The sequence below is a fragment of the Nomascus leucogenys genome, chromosome 25, assembly GCF_006542625.1.
Source record: "Nomascus leucogenys isolate Asia chromosome 25, Asia_NLE_v1, whole genome shotgun sequence".
NCBI lineage: Eukaryota > Metazoa > Chordata > Mammalia > Primates > Hylobatidae > Nomascus > Nomascus leucogenys.
In genome coordinates this window covers 22003335-22017531 of record NC_044405.1, presented here as the reverse complement: position 1 = coordinate 22017531, position 14197 = coordinate 22003335, and positions in this window count along the sequence as shown.

The following is a 14197-nucleotide window of genomic DNA, read 5'->3' as shown; positions in this document are numbered from 1 at the left end:
CCTTCCAGGAGGAGGAGACGAAGCCCTTGGCCCAGAGGTGCTCCGGGTCAGAGGTTCCGCCGCGCAGGGCGAGCGAAAGCCAGACTTCAGATCTGAGCGGCGGTGGGGCCACGCCGGGCGTAGGGACCGCACTCCATCTGGTCAGGCATTGGGGCGGTGGCACTGGGGCGGTGATGGGCCCGGGTCGCCAACTCTCCCCGCCCTAGGCCACACACACCTGGGCTTTGGGAACTGCGGGCCACACTCGGGCACGCACGCGGCAGGGGCTGCTGGAACGGTCTCAGGGGCAGGCTTCCCGGTCGCCAGAGGTCTCCTTAATTCCGCAAAAGGCCGGGACTCCACCCCCGGCCCTGGGCGCCGGCTCAGCAGGGGATTATTTCGGAGATACAATTACTGGGAGTCGCGGTCCTGCCTTTTGCGCGAAGTCTCAGGATCGCCCGTGTGGTTAGAAACGCAGGCCAGGCAGGTGGGCGGAAGGGGGCGCAGTGTGCACCGCCGCCGGAGCGGCTCGCGCACCTGGAGAAGGGGTCGTTCAGTGCGCGCACACACCGCAGGTAGGGGGCTCGGTGTGCACCCCGCCACGGTCTTGTGCGGTGTTGGGGTGACTTGCGTGACATTCAAGTGAGTGCCTGGGGCCGCGCGGACGTCTGTCCTGGCCCTGACGCGGGCAGCCTCTGCCCATCTCCCATCGACCCTCCCACTCTCCGATCAGCCCCCTCTCCGACCCCACTCTCCCCAGATTCTTCCCGCGCTGAGAGTAAGGACCAGGGCTGGGACCCGCGTGGGGCGGGCGAGAGACTGCGGGACCCAGAGCACGTGGGTGTTGAGATGTCTGGTGAGAATAAGAAGCCAGTGCTTTCTTAGCTTCGCCAAAGCCCCCAGCGGTATCCCCAGCTCTCGCCTACTTAGACAGAGTCCTGATCTGAATCCACGCGCTGGAGACTCAGCCTTCTCCGGGGAGACCTGGAGTTGTCCCGATTCCGGAAGAAGGTCCAACGCCCTCCACTGTCCCTCGCCCCTGCCCTAAGCCAGAATTCCTTCTAGGTGCTAGAGCAAATTCCAGAGCAGTCAAAGAGTGCAGCACATTTTCGTGTAAAACGAAAGACTTTAAATTAGCACCTTTTCCAGCTCAAGAATATTTTCCCTGGAGAGAGCATCGGCTGCTGGTAACTTCAGGGTGACTGCAAACCGTGCAGTCTACGAATAATTTTGGTCCCGACTCCAGTCCCCTCTTCATTTTTTAGAGGACGGAAACAAAATAATCTCGGTGATTGCACCATCGCCCTTTCCATCCTGCGAGTGTAGACAAAGACTTTATCTAACCTGACAACGGAATTCTTTTCGGTGCTTCTCTCCCACAAGCTTTTGAACCAGGTACAGTGAGCCCTCGGGCGCCTTTCTCGGGAGGGCACACAGATTTGCACAGTCAGGAGACCCTTCCCGTGGCTTTTCTCTTTATGGGAGAGGCGGTGGTGGTGCGAGTGTGCGCAGGGCTCAAAGGGGTTTGGCAAGTGCTATTCCGCTCCCCCGGTGGAAGCCAATTAAACCGCTGTATTATGAGGTGAGAGACCTATGTTCAATCTTGCATTTAATTTTGGAGAGGTCCTCCTGTTTGCCAGGCCCTGCGTTATTGACAAGTCTAATTTTTGAATAAATACAAGCAAAAAGAGCACGGAGGTGTCGCCGTGGGAGGAGCGCCGTTCATTGACACAGGTAGACGCTGGCTTCCTCTGGCTAAGCAGCCAGCGCCACGTTCGACTTGCTCGGGAGCTCTCGACACTGCATGGAAAGCCACAGCCTCCAATTCCTTTTAAACAATCTAAACAAGGTTGTGAGTCCTGGAATACTCCTGTGTGAATTCGCTTTATTCCTGGATAGTTGGGAGCCGGGGAAGGAAAAAGATAAGCGCTATTGTTACCCATGCAAAAATAATTTTCGCGTTTATTGGAGTCTACTTAAGGTAATTGACCAGAAAATACCTCCCTGTTTAAGCAATATTAAGGGTGTTCCACTGAGAGCTACTTGACTTCTTTGTATTTCTGTTTAGCCTGATCCCTAGCCGACATTTTCGCAGGAGCTGTGAGCTCTGACAAATGCAGGAAAGTGGTTTCCAGGAGAGATACACCTGCGAAAAGTACTACAATTCCAGAGCTGACTCCACTCATCTGTTCTTTGAGAGCGTGTTACTTGGACCCTTCTTGATTGAGTTTCAGTAGCTGGATTTTCTAAAAGTAAATCCCAGAAATTGAAATTCATACTCATTATCTTGCACAAACATTTTAATTTCTGAGTGGCCTGCGTTGGGCCATGGGGCAGGAACGTTTCCTGCTGTAGTCACAGCGATCCCTTAAAAGCTGAAAAACGTCAGCTGAGGATTGGAAAGGCAATAATTTAAACACAGAGAAAATTCCTAACTAGAAGAAAAGAAAAAAGGCTCCAAGTGAAGTTACAAAATTTATATTTGTACAAAACTCCTTTGAACAATTATTTGACAGTAAACGTCTTTTTCTAGTTATGTTTGTTGATCTGAATTTCTCAGCCACCCATTTGCATGTGCGAATCGTGAGACTCTTGTTCTCAGCAAAGATGACTAATGGATCTTTTAGAAATCCATGCTTTGATTTTCTGTGTTAGCCGTGGAAGCTGCTTCATTTTAGATACTTTATGTTATGGCTGTCAAGGGAACCTTGGGTACAATTTCTCAGGAGTATCTCTAAAAACATTATTCATAATTAAAAACTGATTCATAGAAATCACCAGAAAAATTATGGCACATTATGTTCAAACATGTTTTTAGGCTATGTGGAATAAATAAAATCATTTTGGTCTGGCTGAGTAATACTGCCTCCCAACCTTCCTCTCACGGTGCCAGGAAGTCCTGATAAAACTTAGTAGATTTCAGAACCGCCTGTGTGACATGAGCCAGAAAACATCTGTGTTTTCTCCAGGAATGTTCTCTATTGATAATGCAAGTTACAATTCTGTTCTTTAAAAAACAGCTGAATAGTGTAGCCCAAGGGGCAGGGAAGGCAGTACTGAAAGGAGCATCTTTAATAACCTTAGGATTGTTTTAAAGGGGGAGAAAGACTATAAGAAAATTCCACGTGATATAGTCTGAAGGATGGAATAAATCCACTGGAACATAGACCCACGTTATTATAGGCCAGCTGATGTGCCATGGTTTTTGGCATCTTAGTGGTGAAATTCCCAAGAGCAATCATTCTTTTTTTTTTTTTTTTTGGAGACAGAGTCTTGCTGTGATACCCAGATGGAGTGCAGTGGTACGATCTTGGTTCACTGCAACCTCCATCTCCTGGGTTCAAGTGGTTCTCATGCCTCAGCCTGCCGAGTAGATGGGACTACAGGTGTGCACCACCATGCCAGGCTAATTTTTGTATTTTTGGTAGAGACGGGGTTTTACCATGTTGGCCAGGCTGGTCTCTAACTCCTGACTTCAGGTGTTCCACCCGCCCCCCACCTCGGCCTCCCAAAGTACTGGGATTACAGGTGTGAGAAACCATGCCTGGCCCCAAGAGCAATCATTTTGCCTCTACATTTTGCTCTGCGGGAAAAAGCAGTACACAGAGGTCCCAAGGTATTAGCAATACCAATTCCTTCAGCTGGTAGTTGTGTGAGTATAAACCCCTTCCTGGGAGAGAAGTAGGGAAAGCCTTAGGAAGGCTATTTGGTGGCCTGCAGTGGTTAATGCATCTTCTGAAGTCCTTGGGCTCACAGTCTAACTTGTCTGGGCATTGGTGGACTGTGACAATATATATGAGTGGCTGATATTGATTTAGAGAATCAGCATTAAATAGGACAGTTAACTTATTAAATAATCCAAAGTGACGCAGTTGCACTTGCTAAAAATTGCTCCCATTGACCTACCTAAAGCAATGGATGCAATCTCCAGTCTTGTGCACAGTTGCTTGGATGCCTGATTTATCAGACCATGTTCATTCTCTTCAGGCAACATGGTCACGGAAAGTGCGATGACTTAGCTGGTGCGTGAAGGTGGCTAAAGCAGATAGAGGGTTGCATGTTCCAGGCACTCACTTTCGTGTGTGGTCTAGAGCTGGACTAGCCTAGATACAGCTAGTGCTTTATGCCGCAAAAGGAATGCAGTTCTTTGGACTGGAGCACCTTCATGCACTCCTGCCTGCACACCCACTGTTACTCACGGAAACACCCACGGAGTGGCCGCAGTGTGCCAGGCGCTGAGCCAGGCATTCAAGTGATAAAAGGGAGCTCCTGCCATGGAGGTGTTTGCAGTCCTGACAGTGACGTTAACTGAGAATCTGGCCTGCTCATTCATGTATCTCAAGGGATTTAGAAGCATCACAGCTCTTGAACAGTATGTAATTCTATTTCTGGTTATTTGTCCAATGGAGATCATTTCTAAGACCAAAAAAGTCTTTTTGCATGAGCATTTGCGTACTGGTTAAAGGTGCAAGCTTTGGTCTTAAATCTAGCTCTGACTTCTCTTTAACCCTCAGTTTTGTTATGTGTACAATGGGATTAATAGTTACCTCATAAGCAGGTTGTTGAGTCTTAACTAAAAAATGATTGACAAATATAATGAATACAAAAGGGCCTACCTAGCACACTGCCTGGAAGAAGGAAGTATTAAATAAGCTGTAGTTGTTATTATTGGCAGTATCATCATATTATTATTTATAATATTAAATATTGGATTCTTAATATTCATAATATAAAATTCTGGAAACAAAGTATCCTAAATAGGTGGGGGGTTGATTAATTAAATGCATATATATATATCTATGTATGTATATTTAATGAAAAGTTATGTAGCTATTTTAAAATAGTTTAAAAGTTTCTAACATGGTATGGTAAATGCCTTTCTATATATAATTGTATTTCCCAGCCTCCCTTGCAGCTAAGGTTCTTGATATCAATTAGGTGTGACCAATTGGATGCATTTATTTGAGAAGTAAAGTGGCCGCCACACTTTGGCTGCCATTATGTTTTCTGCTGTAAGCACAATCAGCGAATGCTTTTTTTGGATATGTGTGTGCCTGGCAGCATTAGCGGAGGTGCCAGTGGCAAGGCTCTGAAGACAGCAGTTCCAGTGGTGGTTTTCAGATCCCTCAATCACAGCTAACAAGGCCGTTGCTGGATTCACCAGTCACAGTGGCAGCTTCCTGATGCTATTATTGGCTGTGGCAGTGCTAGCAGCTGCCTTAGCTGGCCAGTTCTGCGTGTGATCCATTCCTGGGAAGCCAGTCCAGAGTCTCTACCCAGTCTTTTTAACAGTTTTATAAACACCAAAGAGTCCTGTTAAATCTCTTTGTGCTTCAAATAGCTCAATGAATTTCTGGTGTTGGCACCTAAATCTGACTGTTATACCTTAGAAATCATTCCAGTCCTATAAAACTCTGTGTATTGTATGATCATGATTAAGTAAAATAACAACAAAATTACAGGTAGAAAAGTACCAGAGGGATCTTCCTCACAATGCTGATCGTGAGTATCTTTGGGTAATAACACCTTAAGTTACATTTCAATTTACTTTATATTGCCCCCTTGTTTTCTTTTCTTAAATATGGCTTTATTGAGATATAATCATGGTCTTAGCCCATTTTCTGTTGCTATAGCTGAATACCTTGGACTGAGTAATTTATTTATTTATTTATTAGAGATAGAGTCTTGCTCTGTTACCCAGGATGGAGTGCAGTGGTACGATCTTGGCTCACTGCAATCTCCGCCTCCTGACTTGAAACAACAAAAATTTCTTCTCACCGTTCAGACCAGCCAAAAGTCTGAAATCAATGTATCAGCAGGGCTGCCCTTCCTCCGAAGGCCCTAGAAAAGGATCCTTCCTGCCTCTTCTGGCTCCTGGTGGCCCCAGGCATTCCTTGGCTCGTGGCTGGATTATTCCGGTGTGCCTTTATGTTCACTTGGCTTTTTCCTCGGTGTTTGTGACTTTCATTTCATTTTATTTTATTTTTTTGAGACAAAGTCTCGTTCTGTTGCACAGGCTGGAGTGCAGTGGTGCGATGTCAGCTCACTGTATCTCTGCAACCTCCACCTCCCGGGTTCAAGCAATTCTACTGCCTCAGTCTCCTGACCGGCTGGGATTGCAGGCGCCCACCATCACGCCCAGCTACTTTTTGCGCTTTTAGTAGAGATGGGGTTTCTACTAATAGAGACCAGTTGGCCAGGCTGGTCTGGAACTCCTGGTCTCAAGTGATCCACTCACCTTGGTCTCCCAAAGGGCTGGGAGTTCAAGCATGAGCCATGGGTGCCCAGCCTTTTTTTTTTTTTTTTTTTTTTTTTTTTTGAGACAGGATCTCCCTCTGTTACCCAAGCTGGAATGCAGTGGTGTGACTTGGTTCGCTACAACTCTGCCTCCCAGGCTCAGGTGATCCTCCTGCCTCAGCTTCCCAAGTAGCTGGGACTATAGGTGCAAACTACCATGCCCAACTAATTTTTGTATTTTTTTGTAGAGATGAAGTTTTGACGTGTCGCCCAGATTGCTCTCAAATTCCTGAGCTCAAGCGGTCTGCCTGCCTTGGCCTCCCAAATTGCTGGGATTATAGGCATGAGCCACCGCACTTGGCCTGGCCCCATCTCTTAATATAGTTACTATGGTGACTAAGTTTCACCAGGAGTTTTGGAGGCGACAGATGTTCAAACCATAGCAATCACATACCGTACAACTTACCCATTTAAAGTGTGCAATTTAATGGCTTGTCGTATATTAGCAAATAGGTGCAAACAACATTATAATTTTAGAACATTTTATCAAAATGTTCCAAAACAAACCCCATGCCCTTTAGCTATCAACCTCCTATCCCTCCACCCTGAACACCAGGCCCAAGCAATCACTAATCTACTTTCTGTCTCTACAGAGTTACCTGTTCTGGATGTTTGTATGAATGGAAATATACGTAATAGTATGTGGTCTTTTGTGTCTGGTTTCTTTCGCTCAGTATGAGGTTTTTCAAGGTCCATCCATGTTGTAGCATGTATTAGAATTTCATTCCTTTTTATGGCTAAATAATATTCCATTGTATAGACAAACCACATTTTATTTATCCATTCATCTGTTGAGGGACTTTTGAGTGGTTCCCACCAGTTGGCTACTAAGAAGGATGCTGTTACATCCCCGCAACTTTTGTTGCCCACGTAGTAATTTTATGATATTTAGCACATTTTGTAATATAAAGAAAATCTGGCCTGGTTAGCTAGTATGATAAGAAGGGGACAATATTTTGTATATTTTGCCAGTGCAGCATTGGCCAGTTAGCTCATTACACATTAGAAGTCTAAGCCAGGCCGAGTACAGTGGCTCAAGCCTGTAATCCCAGTGCTTTGGGAGGCCGAGGCAGGCGGATCACCTGAGGTCAGGAGTTTGAGACCAGCCTGGCCAACATGGTGAAACTCCACCTCTACTAAAAAATACAAAAATTAGCTGGACATGGTGGCGAGTGCCTGTAATCCCAGCTCCTCAGGATGCTGAGGCATGAGAATAGCTTGAGTCCAGAAGGCAGAGGTTGAAGTGAGCCAAGATCATGCCACTGCACTCTAGCCTAGGCAACAGAATAAGCTCTGTCTCAAAAACAAAACAAAAAAAAAGTCTAAGACAGATCTACAGGCTCCATCTGTAACCCCAGATCAGTAGGTTAGTCTATAAGTGGTGCTCTTGGTCACCAGGAGGGTGGAACAAGGAACTGTAAACCCATTTCCACTGGTAAGGAGTTGGTGCTGGAGTGAGGCAGGACTGATTGTGGTAACATAGTAGAAGTTGTGGGATTCAACTTTCGGTATTTTCACATTAAAATGTCCGTCTACTGGGGGTGCTGGGAATGTTCTATATCTTGACCTGGGTGGTGGTTATATGGGATTCATGTGAAGAGTTCCTTATGTTGTATGCTTAAGATTGGTGCATGTTATTACATTTTACTATATGAACATTACACGCTGATTAAAGAAGAAACCATAGCTATGTGGTTTCCCCTGGATCTTCCTTGCACTCTCCCGTTTCATCTGCTTCCTCCTTTCTGACCATTTCTAAGTGACCTCAGGCTCATGCCACACAGATGGTAAGGGAGGGAGCTGGGAATTTAATCTGGCTCTTCCTGATTTGGTGTGGAGTGCGTCTTTCCCCAGAACTCTTCCAATGCCTCGAATCTATGTGATTTTCAAGACTTGGCCTGAACTCATGTGGCCAGTGAGTGCTGGGGCTGGTGTAGGAGGCCAGCTCTCCTGGCTCTGGGCACAGGCTTTTTGTCTTGTGCGCTTCTTTACTCTCAGCACCAGGCCCACAGTCAATGACTAAAAACTATGTGTTATGTGAATGTGACCAGAGTGGGATTATCACCAAGACCAGGCAGGTTGTCCATGTGGCAGTTACTGAAAAACCAAGGCAAAAACCTCATTTCTTACTTTTTGTTTCTCTGTGGCAGCATCAGTGGATGTTGGTCTGTCACAAGAGCAGTATGGAAAATTTCCACTGGAGATATCAGAGCTCTCTGGCAAAACTCATGAACTGTTAATTTTAGCTTTCAATGACTGATGCCCTTGTATAATTAAATGGGTCAGGTGGAGGGTGAACCGAAGCTGAAGATGACAAACTCAGAGAGGTTTCCTCTCCTGTAGAAACTAGCTATTTACACATTTTCTTGGAGAGAATTTCTGCTGTTTTGAGTGCAGTCTGGTAATTGTGAGCTACTCCTTAAAAATATTAGTGATCTATCAATCCAACTTTCCCAGAGCTCATGTATTAATCATGATTGTGACTTACAATGTCAAATGCCAAAAGGCTACAGGAATAACCATAAAATAAACAAAATACTTGCATGGCCCTACATATTCTGAGTTGAAAGACATATAGGTGGAATATCAATTACTTGAATTAAGGAAATAGGTATCCACAGGGGCTTCCTTGTTTTTGCTCAGTTTTCCTCTTTATACCCTAGTAGGGAATAAAGTTCCAGGGTGAACACGTATTAAGTGCTGGAAATATAACATTGGAATTATGTCTATAGCTAAATAGATAGTTAACAGGGGAAAATTTGTCCCTATGGAAATATTCTAATAGAAGCATAAAAGAAGGGTGGATAGAATGAGGATAAAGCATTTTGTAAACCATTGTTGGGATTATGGAACTTATCAATGATCAGCTTATCATCAATGACTGCTAATAGGGAGAGGAGGGGAGGAGGAGAGGCACAGAGGGAGAAAGGAAGAGAGAGAAGGAGGTTTCTCCAGAGTGATATGGAGGTCTCACTTGCCTCCTGATGGAGTACACACCCCTTGTAAAATAGTCTTGCTAAAAACATCAGCTGTGAATCTGATTCAGTCCCTAAGCAGACATCCTAACCACAGGTTTTCAGGAAATCCAGGGATGGAGAAATATGTGAAACAGTGTCATAGGATGCTACCAGCAAGTCTAGAATATGGGAAATTATCAGAAAGACAGCCCAGTTCCTTCAACAAATGAGTGGCAAGGAGAAAAAAAGGAGCTGGGAGGAAGGAAACCCATAGTTGAAAAGACACCTGAGAGGCATATCAACCAATGCAAAGTGGGAATCTTGTTTGCATTTTAATTCAGGCAAATGTATAAGAAAATCAGGAAGATGTGAAGAGTGACTGAATACCTGCTGTTACCAAGACATGAGTGTCCATTTTTTTTTCTTTTTTTTTGAGACAGAGTCTCGCTCTGTCACCCAGGCTGGAGTGCAGTGGCACAATCTTGGCTCACTGAAACCTCTGCCTCCCGGGTTCAAGCAATTCTCCTGCCTCAGCCTCCCAAGTAGCTAGGATTACAGTCATCCACCACCACCCCTGGCTAATTTTTGTATTTTTAGTAGAGATGGGGTTTCACCATATTGGCCAGGCTGGTTTTGAACTCCTGACCTCAAGTGATCCACCTGCCTCGGCATCCCAAAGTGCTAGGATTACAGGCGTGAGCTACCATGCCTGGCCAAGTGTCAATTTTTTTAGTACAGTATTTTTCATCCTTGAGAAATATGATTGACAGTGATATTGTAATTACATATTTTAGGAAAGAGCCCTTCTCTTTTAGATATACATACCAAACTATCTACAAATGAAAAAATGTATCTCAAAGAGAAAGTGTAAGTCAGCGTATTAAAAGAAGAATGTTTAGTTTTCCAAGGGTATCCCCTTGACGTGCGCATCTGTTGTTCAGACTTCTTCCATCTGAGCCCAGTGCAGGTAGGTGTTCAGGAGTGCATCATAGGCATGTGGGGGTGGGGCTGGAGAGTAGGCTTCACCAGCTCCATGATCTTTAGGCCTCAGAAGGACGGTCTCAGCTATGTGTCTCCTGCTGTGTCTCCCCTTTTTTGAACTCTGCTCTAAGTTATGCCTTGAAGTACAAAGGTGAGCAGGGCAATCTACATCATTTGGAGGGCCCAGTACAAAATAAAAATGTGAGACCCTTGTTCAAGAAGCAGGAACAAGTGACGTTGAAGGTACTAAAATTCGAAGCACATTTTTTTCCCTTTCTTCTTCAGTTTCTCTCTTCACTTGTGATGGTGGTTTTGATTTTTGTTTGTTGCTATTTAATGCCACTTTCCCTTGGGCATGAGGATATAATGCTTTCATGGAAGATCTAGACCCTTGCATTACCAAGGGCCCCACTTTGCAACTCAGTGCACCCATGTGCACTCCACTAGCTGCCAGGCTCCCCTTCCTGCCAGCCCCTAGAAAAATGCCCTGTGCCTGGCCAGAAGCAGCTAAATCAAGCCAGGCATCTCTCCTTCCCAAGCATCTGCTTCCTCAACCCAGCACATAGAGTAGACCCCCAAAGGATCATAATCTCTGTGCCAGAACACTCCTGGTACCTGCACCAGAGGTGGGTGAAGGGCTCACACTTGCCAAGTAGCCCAGAGAGCATGCCATGCTGTCTACAAATAATTACAATTTTATCCTTTACAGTCCTTCTTTTCTGTTATTTATTTATTGACTTAGTGCAATGGACTAGAACTTCCAATACAATTTTCAATAGAAGTGGTGAGAGCAGACATGCTTTCCTTATTCCTGGTCTCAAGGGGTAATCTTTCAGTATTTCACCATTAAGTATGATGTTGGTGGCAGGTAGATACTCCTCTCCTCTCCCCACCCCCATCAAATAGGTATCTTTATATTCCATTATCAGAATTAGTTACCGTGCTCTGTTTTTCTTGTTGGAAAGTCAGTTGTTGGTCTTACATTTTTGCTCCTTTAAAGGTAATGTGTTCTTTGTTTTCTCTGGCTATTTTAAAGATTTTGGGGGTTCAGCATGGTGATTACAGTTAATAATATTATATTTTTTACTTGAAATCTGTGAAGAGAGTAGATTTTATAAATTTTATCTTATTTTATAAATTTTTATTTTTATAGATTTAGAGAGTACAAGTGCAGTTTTGTTACATGGAGATATTGTGTAGTGGTGACGTCTGGGATTCTAGTGTGACCATCACCTGAATACTGTACATTGTACCTATTAGGTAATTTCTCTTCCCTCACTCCCCTCCCACACTAAAGAGAGTAGATTTTAAGTGCCACATCACACACACACACACGCACACACACACACAGAGTAACTAATTCTGATGTTAATTAATTTGGTTGTGATAATCATTTCACTGTGTATGTGTGTGTAATAGTCTGTTCTCATGCGGCTATAAAGAACTGCCTGAGACTGGGTAATTTATAAAGGAAAGAGGTTTAATTGGCTCACAGTTCCGCATGGCTGGGGAGACCTCAGGAAACTCACAATCACGGTGGAAGGGGAAGCAGGCACCTTCTTCGCAAGGAGGCAGGAGAGCAAAAGTGAATGAAGGAGGAACTGGCAAACACTTACAAAACCATCAGATCTTGTGAGGCTCACTCACTATCACCAGAACAGTATGGGGGGAACCACCCTCATAATCCAATCACCTCCCTCCCTCGACACCTGGGGATTACAGGTCCCTCCCTCAACATGTGGGGATTACAATTTGAGATGAGATTTGGGTGGGGACACAGAGCCAAACCATATTAGTGTATATCAAATCATGTTGTACACCTTGAATATACACAATTTTTATTTGTCAGTTATACCTAATAACACTGGGGAGGAAAAATGTATTTTTTGGTCTTGGTTTTCATCAGTTTTACTGATTTTCCTAGAAATAATTTATCCTCTTTGGAGTTGGCAGAGCATCTTGATTCTGTGGTTTGATGTCTTTCATCAATTTTGGAAACTTTCCAGTTTAGTATCTTTTCAAATATTGCTTGTCTCCATCCTCTCAGCTCTTCTCCACTCCAATTATACCTATGTTAGATCTTCATACTGGCTCTGCATGTCTTGTACACACTTTTTGGTACAGTATTTTTCATCCCTAAGAAAATTTAGTCTTGTGTCAAGACTAAGCCTGATTTCCTTTTCTACTGGGGCACAGTCCTTCTGGGATCACAACTGAAAGTCTGGGGTATTTACCAGGGTCCCTCTTCTCTGGCAGGCTCTGAATGATGATTTTTATATCTTCAGCACCATTAGACTTGCATGGTTTCCTGGGGCTGAAGTAAGTAAATTACCACAAATGGGGTGGTTTTTGAAAAAGCAATTTATTCTCTCACAGCTCTGGAAGCTAGAATTCTGAAATCAAGGTGTTGGGAAGGCCATGGTTCCTCTGAAGGCCCCGTGGAAGAATCCTTCTTTGCCTTCCCAGCCTGGCCCCAGGCAATCCTTGGCCATGGCTGCCTCACTCTAATCTCTGTCTCCTTGGCCACAGCTTCCCCTCTGTGTGTCTCTGTGTCATCACCTCTTCCTATAAGGACGCCAGTCATTGGATTTAGAGACCACTGTAAATCTAGGAAGATTTCATCTCAAGATGCTTACTTATTACATGCCCAAATATCACTTTCTGAGATTTGGGGAAGACATGAATTTTGGGGGTACATTGTTTTGGTAACAGGAGTGGGGTGTGGGGGGTACATTTTTGAAGTCAATAAGACTATTGCTGTTTTGATTTGTAATTTCTTTACAGCAGCTATTGGTTTTTCAGTCCTGAGCTGGAAATACCTCTAGCAAAAGCCACATAGAATGTGAAGCTCATATCTCTGCAGTTCCCCCTTCCCCTGAATTTTTGCCCCTCAAGCACTGGCTGCCCTGGTAGTTCTACATTCAAATGGTTTTTCTTCCCAGCCTTCTCAATGAGACCAATGCAAGCTCCCAGCTACTGCTTTTTATTCATCCCCTGTGGCCTGTGTTTCAAATTGGCAGATGCTTTGAGGGAAAAAGTAGAGGCTAGAATGGGGCTCACCTGAATGTGTTTCCTCAGGACCTCTCCAGGATCCAATCTGGATGTCTTGTTTGTTCTCTCAGGCACTCTGAATGCTGTCTTTTGTATTTTATCCAGCTTGTGTAGTTGTTCCTAGTACAAAGTTTGCTAAGACACCTCTTCATAGATGGAAATAGACATCTAATATGGCACTTCTTCTATTCTAGGTTCATGTCTCCAGATCACGGGTAACTATCTCCAGTGTATTGCCTTTCAGAGCCCAGTTATTGAGGGATGTACCTTTTATTTTTTACCCTCCTCTTTACTGTGTTTACAAAGATGGATGTGTCTGTGAGCTTGCCTTTGTTCTCTTGGAGCAGGGATGCTTCTGAGATGCAAAGAAAGAAAAAACGAGATAGGTCTTGGGAAATAGTAGGACATGTCAGAGCAACACGGGGCTCTTGTCACCTTCTTTCTGTATAGGATCCTTAACAAAATTTGAATATCAGCCATATAAAAGAACAAACTGCACAAATAAACCACACAATATTGACATTGCATGCTGTGATCTGAGCAACCAGAACAAGAGAGGAGTTATGTCCATAAAAGTTTCTTTTCTTTTCTTTTCTTTCCTTTTCTTTTCTTCTTTCTTTCTTTCTTTTTCTTTCTTTCTTCTTTTCTTTCTTTTCTTTCTTTCTTTCTTTTGACAAGTTCTGGCTCTGTCGCTCAGGCTGGAGTGCAGTGGCACAATCTCAGCTCACTGCAACCTCTGTCTCCAGGCTCAGGTGATCCTCCCACTTCGGCCCCCTGAGTAGCTGGGACTACCAGCACATGCCATCATGCCTGACTGATTTTGTATTTTTTGTAGAGACAGGGTTTCGCCATGTTGCCCAGGCTGGTCTCAAACTTCTGAGCTTAAGCGATCCACCCACCTTGACCTCCCAAAGTGCTAGGATTAGAAGCAT